This window comes from Pan troglodytes, chromosome 9 (assembly GCF_028858775.2).
Source record: "Pan troglodytes isolate AG18354 chromosome 9, NHGRI_mPanTro3-v2.0_pri, whole genome shotgun sequence".
Taxonomy (NCBI): domain Eukaryota; kingdom Metazoa; phylum Chordata; class Mammalia; order Primates; family Hominidae; genus Pan; species Pan troglodytes.
In genome coordinates, this window is record NC_072407.2 from 111,102,551 (window position 1) to 111,112,403 (window position 9,853).

Sequence of the window (9,853 nt, forward strand, 5' to 3'; positions counted from 1 at the left end):
AACAGGATGACAGCAACCTCTGTCCAGGTTGACAGGAAATTCAAGGCTGGATTTATGTTTCTCTATATTTTTATTTCCAACCACCTTACATATAGGAGGGGCTCAGTATATACTTGGTAAGAGAATGAACAAATGGGTGGCCCAAATAACAGGCATCTCTCTTCTTCACTGTCTGTAATTATTCCAAGAGCAGAGAACAAGGATAGCCATGCCATTGTTATAAAAATTCAACTTCTCTGCACAGTTAGAAGGAGGAACATGTAGGATTTGAAGGAGCCTGAAGTCAGATGACCCATGATATGCATGACATGGAAACCATACAGAAAGGAGAGTGCCCAATAAATGCAGGCACCTTGAGCATAGGGGCTGCAGCCTGGAAACTCGAGTGGAAATGATGATGGAGTCAGATTAGTCTTTATTTTGTCTGCAGTCTCATATTTAGGACTCTGCCTTGGCTAGACAGGCAGACACTTTTATTCTGCATATGAGAGAGGTGGGAATGCTTTTTCCAGGCAATTAGCTTAAAAAAGAGTGAGGTTCCTTGGCTTTACTGAAATGCCAGAAAAGACTGTGAAGTCTCTAAAGATAAGAAAAAAGCCAGGGTGGTAAATGAATTTTATTCATTAGGATGGATACTCAAGTATTTTTTGCCTCTAAGAATGTTTTGTCCTTTGTACATTGGGGTGGGGCTTCTGCAATACCATTAGCCATAATAACAGCAATAAAACCATCTTACATTTGCATGGTACTTTGCAGTTGAAACGTGCTTTTATGAATGTAATTCAAATTATAGAAGAGACTTGTTGGGGCAGGATGGGAGGAAGATGTTTTCAAAGAATGATTGTTCCTGTCTTTTAGGAAATTTAACAATTAAGTCTTTGCTTATGGAGTCTGATTCAGACTCAGAAACTACAGTTTACACAGTAGGCTTCATGATTAGGAGAGTGAGCTTTCTTGTCTGTCCCGACCACCCCATGGCCAGTTGCCTAAACCCCACATTGTCCCTGGAAAAGCCCTCAACTCTTCTTCAGTCAACTGCACTCAGAATGGATATCACTTCTGCAGTCTTGGCTTCTGCTCCTGGTTGCTTAGTTTCTAGAGACTGTAGGCTGAAGAGCAGAGTTTCCTAAGAAGTCTGGTTGGGTGGGTGACTTGTACTTGCCCCTTGGACCACAGTTGAGATGCCTCTGTCACTAAAACTGATCTTTATCACAGTCCCAACACAGGGCTGTGTTCTGCCTCTTTTTGTTGCCCTTGTCATGGTAGTCATCACTAATTTTGATGCCTGTAATTCTACCTTAGTCTCTCTGTTGTACCTACTGCAAACTACAACCACCATGGCTACCATTTTATACCTCTTTTACCACCTGCGATATGTAGGCAACTAAACAGCAACTGAGTCCTGTATACAACTTGCATTCTGTGGGGTCCTTTGGCTTCTTACATTCTTAGGACCAAGAAGACAGGATTTCATGACATAGCTATCCCACTTGATACCAGGTTTGGCTCTTGCTTTTGTAGATAAGCATGCATCCTGGCAGAAGTGGCAAGCAACACTTTACCTCTTCATCAACCGATGCATGCTTGGTGGAGAAAACAGCTGAACCCACAGGGCAAATTTTAATTATATACTCTTTCAATATAAGAATGTTTGGCTACACTTCCACTTCCTGATCCTACCAGCAGGAAGGAATAATAATCACTGCTTCCAAAGGGCCAGGCAAATAATATGCATTTATTCTGATTCTCATAACCATCCTGCATGGATATCGTCCCCATATAATAGATTAAAAAAACTGAGGCTCAGAGAGGTGAAGTAATTTGCCCAATGTCATACCAATGGTAAGGGCCAGAACTGGCTTTTATACTCAGATCTGTCTGGCCTCAAAGCCCCATGCTCTTTCCACTCCACGTTGCTGCCTCCTGCCTTACTTTCTGCAGTTGACTCATGCTAGGTCTTAGAGGAGTTGCCCAGAACATAAGCAGGTTATCTAAAGTCATCCTATCTTTGAAAAAGTCCTTAGTGATTTTGAGTTGTAGGACTAAATATTCATTATCTTATTTAAGCCTCACAAAACCTCTATGAAGTTGAGAAGGCAGCAATTATTAAAATAGTTATTTGTGGATTGAGGAAATTGGAGCTTAGCAAGGTTAAATGACTTCCCCAAAATTACAAAGCTAAGAGTTGATGGAGAACAGGTTCATTTCTACGTTTTCTGGTTTCAATGTCCTTACATTTTAATGTAACCTCACTCTAAGTCTGATTGAAAAAATAAAATATATTTTATGGAAAATACAAAAAACCCCAAAACCCTACAGAGAATAAAATAAAAATCATGTAATTCTGACTTTCAAGGAACCTGTGTTTTCCTGTCTGCCTCTTTGTAGGCAGAATAGACTTTTCTATCGTTCCCATGCTTGCAGGAAACCCTCTCCACTCTGAGACATGATTATGCCCATCTATGAGACAATGGGGTTGGGCAAAGCACCAGGTCGGGGAAATATGAATCATCTACCTTTTCCTGTACATCAGGGGTGTCCAATCTTTTGGCTTCCCTGGGCCACATTGGAAGAATAACTGTCTTGGGCCACACATAAAATACGCTAACACTAACCATAGCTGATGAGCTAAAAAGAGAAACAAAGATCCATACAAAAAACTCATAATGTTTTAAGAAAGTTTATGAATTTGTGTTGGACTGCATTCAGAGCCATCCTGGGCCACATGCGGTCCATGGGTCGCGAATTGGACAAGTTTTGCTCTATGTGACTCTTACAGATTTGAGTCTGCGTCCTGACTTCAGCAATCTTCTTGCTTGTCTCAGGAGACTTGGGTTCCACTCAGGACTGTCCAGGATTGGTGGCTTTGATCCTTACTCAGGTTGGTAGTTAACAAAGACTTCTCTGGTTTATATTCATGCAAGTATATCAGAAGTTGCCTCGGATAGAAGAGATCAAAGAAATACACTGGGTCAGCTTCCTTAAAATTGTTTGCTTCCCTTAAAACTTAAAAAAGTTAATGACCATGAACTTCTTCACTAGATTTTCTCCCTAAGGCAAGAGACATCTTTATCATTAAGTGAGATTTTGAGGAACCAATTAGAGTGTTAAATTCTTGCTTATAATTATTGATCCTTCTACTGGGAGTAGTGCTCTGTGTGTCTTCAGCTCGTACATGAAGGAGTCAGGACTGGGACCCACTCAGAGTCACAGGGCTAGTGGAGGAGGTGGGAGAGCATCCTGCAGTGGCAAAATGAGGGTGGCCTGAGCAAGCGCCTAAGGATGGAAATAGGATTTCTAGTTTGTTCTGTTTGATTTTCTCAGAGCTACCATTTCTTTACTTGCTTTTATTTGGCTTCCTAGAATGCAGTGAAATGTTTTGATCCCTGCCTAGAAATCCTAGCTTATCAAATTCACACAAGGACTGAGGAACCCTTTGAATCAAAGGTGGAGATTTCTCAGATCCAGGATTTGATCAAGAGCAAGTTTTATGTTCTCCCTAGCCCCTCCTGCAGGCTTGGTTTCAACTCACTGAAAAGCAGAGTGATTCTCTCTTACAGATACTTCTATCTCTGCTTTTCTTTCTGTTCTTTTCTTTGTCCTCCTCCCCTATTCACCCACATTTCTCAATCTGAGTCTGAGAAGCAGAGCCATGCTTCTCAAACTTTACTGGGAAAGCTCCTCACCGAGGGATCTTGTTAAAATGTGGATTCTGATTCAAAGAGCCTGGGGTCGGGTCCGAGAACTCCACGTGGTGGTCACCTCTGTAGAGTCATGAGAGTGCTGTGGGGGCTGCAAGCTTGGCTGCAGACTGATCCACGTATATGCTTTGTGGTTTAGGGGACCTGCTATGATGTTGCTGTGGTCTCAGGGTGACCCAAAGTTGTCAACAACGAGGAACAAAACAACTCTTTGCCCCACTTTATGTCCCTATAGAGCTCTCATGTGACTCAACACAGGCCCAGATGTTCCCTGTCCCTCATGAGGCTCACTGTGCCAACAATGCTACCATTATTGCTCCTGAGGTCTTAGCTTGCCGGGCATTCCCATGGCCTAAAGGAGGGCTGATATTAGAAGTCCTTTACTTCCCCCCTTTTCCTGCTCCCTGGCTTGGTTTTCTGTAGTGAGAGAGGTTCTCCTCTCCATCTAGGGACATGAGGGCAATGTCTACATGATACTTCCAGAACATGCCAGGAGTGGAGAAAAGTTGGAATCCGTGGTGTTGTGACCACTAGGTGACTCTTGATAATCAAGTTCAGTGTTGACTGACTTGACTGTTTTTCAACAGAGTTGAATCGTTTTGATTAGTTTTTTTCCCTTGTAGTTCATTCTTCTTGGTTTCTTACCTGATTAACTGGAAGAGTTTGACTGGTATAACCTTATGGTAGCGCAGCCCTCTGTGATGAGGTTAATTGCTGTGTAAAGGTAGTTTTAACCATATTATCCTTATGCAACCAGGTTGCTCTGAGTTTCCTGTTTTGCATGGCCTCCTAGGAGCCAGGACATCAGTTTTCCAGTTTAGAGGAGTCAGTCCTTAAAATTTAATTGCCCTTGAAAAATGTTGCTGCCGTGAAGTTGGGAGTCAAAATAATTTCCAACCAATTATTTTTCTGTAAATTTAAGTGGATACTGATTCTGTGCTGGAAATCTGAAAGATTCTTGAGTTCTACAACTAATTCTCAATAGGAAGGCATAGAATGTGGTCTATGTATGGTAGGAGTTTTCGGGAGCAGAGGTAAGATGATTGTGTTGGTTGTCATGGTCTTTGGTGAAAGGACCTGACCTAATTCTGTGATAGCAATTGAGAGGTGGTGGGAGAGGTGAATCCTGAAATACTAGGAATAACAGGAGAAGGCCTTACCTAGGACTGCTCCACTGACCATAGGCCCTGAGGGGAGGCACCAGGGAGAAGGCTAACTTGATATGGCACAGGGACACTATTTAGTCAGTCCAAGAGCAGAGTCAGAAGCAAGGGGGTGCAGCATCATGCACCCTGCAGAAGTCAGTCCACCCTGAAATCTGCTCTGGACAGCTCTGACTGGTGCCTCTCCCACAGTCCCTGACCACAGAAGTGGTCCTAGATGCCACAGACTTCAGCCAAGGGCGCTTCCTTGTTTGCCATAGTTCATTGGTTTGGGGTGGACACCTGAGCCCAGGGTGAGAATCCAAAGTCTGACAAGTGGCTTGTGACATGTTCTGCAGTGAGGCTCTGTCCAAACAGAGGTGAATGAGATGAACTCGGTTAGGGGCATTCTCTATCTGATGGGTGCAGGTGTAAGGCAGTGATGTGGAGCTGAGACTGATAGCCGCATTTGGCCAAACATAAGAAGTGTAGGCAGAGGAAGCTGCTAGGAAGGAACATTCCTCCTATTTCCTTGTGGACAGATTACCTAGAGTAGCATTCCCAGCCTCTTTCTGCCCCTCATCCACTCCTTTTGAGAGAAGGAGAAGTGGCATTTTGGCTGGAATTTAATCTTCCCTCTGCCATGCAGTGACAGGTAAGCTTAAGCCCTCTGCCCCTGCAATTACTTCAGTTTAATTCCAGGGTTACATGTTAGAGAACCCCCTTGGTGGTAACCTAAGCTACATTCTGCAAACAGCTTCACCAGTAATCAAGATAATATTTTAATCTCCATCTGCCGGATCACTATATCTATCTCTTTAGTCAGTTCTGAACTTGACTTAAAAAAAAAGTGATAATTTATTGATTCCCCAAACTCTTAACAATGGTACATGAACTGGGGACCTCGGAAAGAAGATAATGTGTCCAATTTGGGGATTAAAAATAACGGATATAGCCTAGGCTGGTGGCTTTTCACCCTGTCAGTCTGCAGTGACCTGTATTTGGCTGTGTGGCTAGTTTTTGCTGCTGTGTAGTTGGCTTCTAGTAGGCCTGGCCTTGTAGGTGGCTTAGGCCCTGGGCTTAATTAAGGGAACCACATGGGAAAATGATCTTGGTGGCTCACTGCAGATTATGGCGGCTTTGCCTACAGGCAAAAGGATATTTTTATATAGGAAAGGGTGGTTTTCTATACAGACAGCGTTGTGTATAACGGGGCTGCTGCTTGGGCCTTAACAGATGCCCAGCTGAGAGGTCAAAAACAGCTGACCTTGAACAAGGCTGTGGCTTGTCTTAGTATTGCAGGGAAGGCTGAGAGAGGGATTTAATCATCAAAAGAGAGTCTTTGAATCTCAGTGAAGGCTTACCTTGAAACAGGTAGAGTTCCAGGAACAATTTTTTTTGCTCCTCTTGCTGTGCTTCTACAAAGGTACCTAAATTCCATGTGGACCTTACTAGTGTGTATATGAGGTTTCCAGCTGTGAATTGTTAATGCCAGGCCTAACTCATCTGCTATTGAACTGGCTGCCTCAAATTCCATTAACTGCACTCAAGGACAAAAGGGAATGGGGGCAGAGCAATTTCTAGTGTTCTTTGTCTTTTATAATTTATTTTAAAGGCCACAGCACCTGATATTCCCAGGCAGTCTCCCATCCAAGTACTAGACAGGCCCAACCCTGCTTAACTTCTGAGATCAGGTGTGTTCAGGGTGGTATGGCCTTAGACAAGTGTTCTGTCTTAAGAGTGTCTCCTGGCTGGGTGTGGTGGCTCATGCCTGTAATCCCAGCACTTTGGGAGGCCAAGGCAGGCAGATTGCCTGAGGTCAGGAGTTGAAGACCGGTCTGGCCGACGTGGTGAAACCCTGTCTCTACTAAAAATGCAAAAAAATTAGCCAGGCGAGGTGGCATGTGCTTATAATCCCAGCTACTCGGGAGGCTGAGGCAGGGGAATTGCTTGAACCAGGGAGGTGGAGGTTGCAGTGAGCCGAGATGGCACCACTGCACTGCAGCCTGGGCGGCAGAGCAAGACTCCGTCTCCAAAAAAAAAAGTGACCCCTGTGATGCTGCCTCACTGGGAGGTCTCTAGGCTTGCTTTGTGTCTTAGTTTGCTTTCTTCCAAGAGCTGAGTTGAGACTGAGTGTAGATAGGGTGTTTTTGTTTCCTTTTTGTTTTGCTTTTGAAATGACCCCAGGAAGCTAAAGTGAGAGGATGGGGTAAGTGAGAGAGGGAAAGCAAGAAAGGGCTTATTATGGAGTTGGTTTTCACCATGGACAACAAGAACCCTCTGGGAATTGAGTAGACTGCATTAAGGTTGTCTCTGGAGCATGGCAAGCTGGGCTACTTATCTGCTGTGCCCTGTTCCCCATGGATTGACAGCAGGCCCCTTGCTTGTTGGCACAAGGACTGAGTGGCCTTCTCAGGCTTTGGAGGGGGGCCTGAAGCAGACAAGCCTTGGGAAGTGTTTGAGGGGGGATACTGGCAACATGCCAGAACTGTGCCACTCAGTTGTGTTGAAATCAAATGGGCTGCAGAGGGGATGTGGCATGAGGACCCCAGAGCTTCTGCTACAATTTGTTAGTTATACAAACTCTGACCATGACTTTGGATTTCTGAGGCCCACAAAATAGTAGCAGGTTTTAGGAATAAACAAATGCCATCAGTCCTTATTATGCAGAGAATATGCCATCAAAAAGAAGTAAAGTAGAAAATTATCTTGATGAAATGATTTCAAATCCAAAGGCTATAAAGGCTTTGGCCTGGAATTCTCAGCTTCTAGAAATCAAATTAACTCAGGAAATCAAAGAGGAGCAAAAGGAGCTTGAGAAATATATTTCAAACTACTAACAGAATAGAAGGAAGGGAGAAAACAAAATAAAATAATGGAAGAAAATATGATTAAATTGTAATAAAAGATTTTTTTAGGAGATGTGTTGCAATCTAGAAACTAAACTAGAAAATATGAAGTAGAAATTTGTTTGTTTTTTGATGTTTTAAAGCTCATATAGGCAGATATGAAAGGGAAAATGAGATATGCCTGGGTGTAATTATTCTTAACAGGGTTTTATAAAAGTGAAAATGGTTTTATTTATTTTAGTTTTTTAAAACTTATTTTATAAACAGTTTTTATTTACATTTTTAATGGATACCTAATGTACATATTTATGGGGTACATGCAATATTTTGACATAAGCATGTAATGTGTAATGATCAAATTCGGGTAATTGGGATATATCCATCACCTCAAACTTTATCATTTCTTTGTGTTGAGAACATTCCAAATCTTCTAGCTATTTTGAAATGTACAATAAATTATTGTTAACTATAATCATTCTTTTGTGCTACTGGGCATTAGAGCTTATTGCTTATGTCTAACTGTATTTTTGTGCCCATTAACCAACCTCTCTCTCTCTCTCCTACCCTTTCCAGCCTCTGGTAAACATCATTCTACTCTTTCTGAGATCAGTTTTTTTAGCTGCCACATGTAAGTAAGAACATGTGATACTTGTCTTTATGTGCCTGGCTTGTTTCAGTTAACATAATGTTCTACATAATGTTTGTCCATGTTGCTGCAAGTGATATGATTTCATTTTTTTGTAGCTGAGTAATATTCCATTGTGTATATATACCACATTTGCTTTATCCAGACATCCACTGATGGACATTTAGGTTGATTCAATATCTTGGCTATTGTGAGCAGTGCTGCGATAAACATGGGTGTATAGATATCTCTTTGATATACATATACTGATTTCCTTTCTTTTGGATATGTACTCAGCATTGGATTGCTGGATCATACGGTAGTTCTAGTTTTAGTTTTTGAGGAACCTCCATACTATTTTTCATAGTGGCTGTACTACTTTCCATTCCCACCAACAGCATACGAGAGTTAAGAGGAAACTATTTTAGATGTTACTAAATCAGAAATAGTGACTGGGGTCCAACAAAAGTAAGAGAAGCAATGTCTTAAGGAAAAAGCCTGGAATTACTTCTCAAAAGATGCTGGAAGCCAAGCATGACTGAAAAACAGTCTCTTAGAGCTTGCAGATTGGGTCAGCTATACCACGGGATTATGGAACATTTGAGAGAATATTAGGAAAAGGCATGATTTGGAAAGCTCCAACGTGGCACAGCCATCATGTGCACGTTGAGGGAACATACCCAAGAAACATGTGGAATTCATACATAAAGAGAAGGCACAGGGAAAGTAGGAATATTAAATAGATAATAATAGATAAAATCCAGGCCTGTGTTGACCTGATGGAGACCCTATCCTGAATGGGATTATCCAACTCCACGAGATTTTAAAGGTGGGAAGGTTGGTTTGTACAGTGGATGACCATGGTAGACCCAGAGTGTTTTGATTAAGAACGTGCAAGAGAAAATCTGAAGAATTTTCTGAAATCTTGTCTGTGCCAGAAATTGAAGAGAAAGTAAAACGAAAGAAGACAGGAAGAATCTAGGAATAATTTAGCACTAGCTGTGTTAGACTAGAAAGGAATGCCTTTAAGAAGCGGGTTTAACCATTGGAAACTCAATGGAGGCTTCTTGAAAGGAATAGGGGAAGAACAGATGGAAATGGAGCAGAAAGGCAGTGCTAGGTATTCTTCACAAATTTCTCCAGATCTTCCATCCATCTTTCCAGGCCTCGGCCTGTACCTCTGGAGGTGCAGCCTGCTCTCTCATGCAGACTGCTTTGCTCTCCAGATCTGGTTGAGTGTGGCCCAGCAGGGATCCCAGAGTGGGAGGAGGGGAGGCTGAGGTATTCATTCCCTGGCTCCCTCCCTGCCAAGCTGCAGTTTGGCAGCGACTGCATTTTTCTTCTATGTCTACGGTTCCCTCCTCTTACAGCTTCAGTGTAAAGCTAGTAATAGTTTCCGAGGTGCTACTCTTACCGGTTACCTTAACCTGCCTACAAATCCTCAAGCATAGGACTCTAAAGAAAAAGCAAGATTGAGAGGTTTTTAAATATGCAGAGAAGCAAAGAAGCAAAGCACCTCAAATAACATCTGTGGGC

At 42.5% G+C, this 9,853-nt stretch overlaps 1 pseudogene; it reads right to left on the minus strand.

The window, feature by feature from the left end:
* Positions 1-6,456: 6,456 nt before the first annotated feature.
* Positions 6,457-6,565, minus strand: LOC112204919 (5S ribosomal RNA; annotated as a pseudogene).
* Between the last annotated feature and the right edge of the window lie 3,288 nt (positions 6,566-9,853).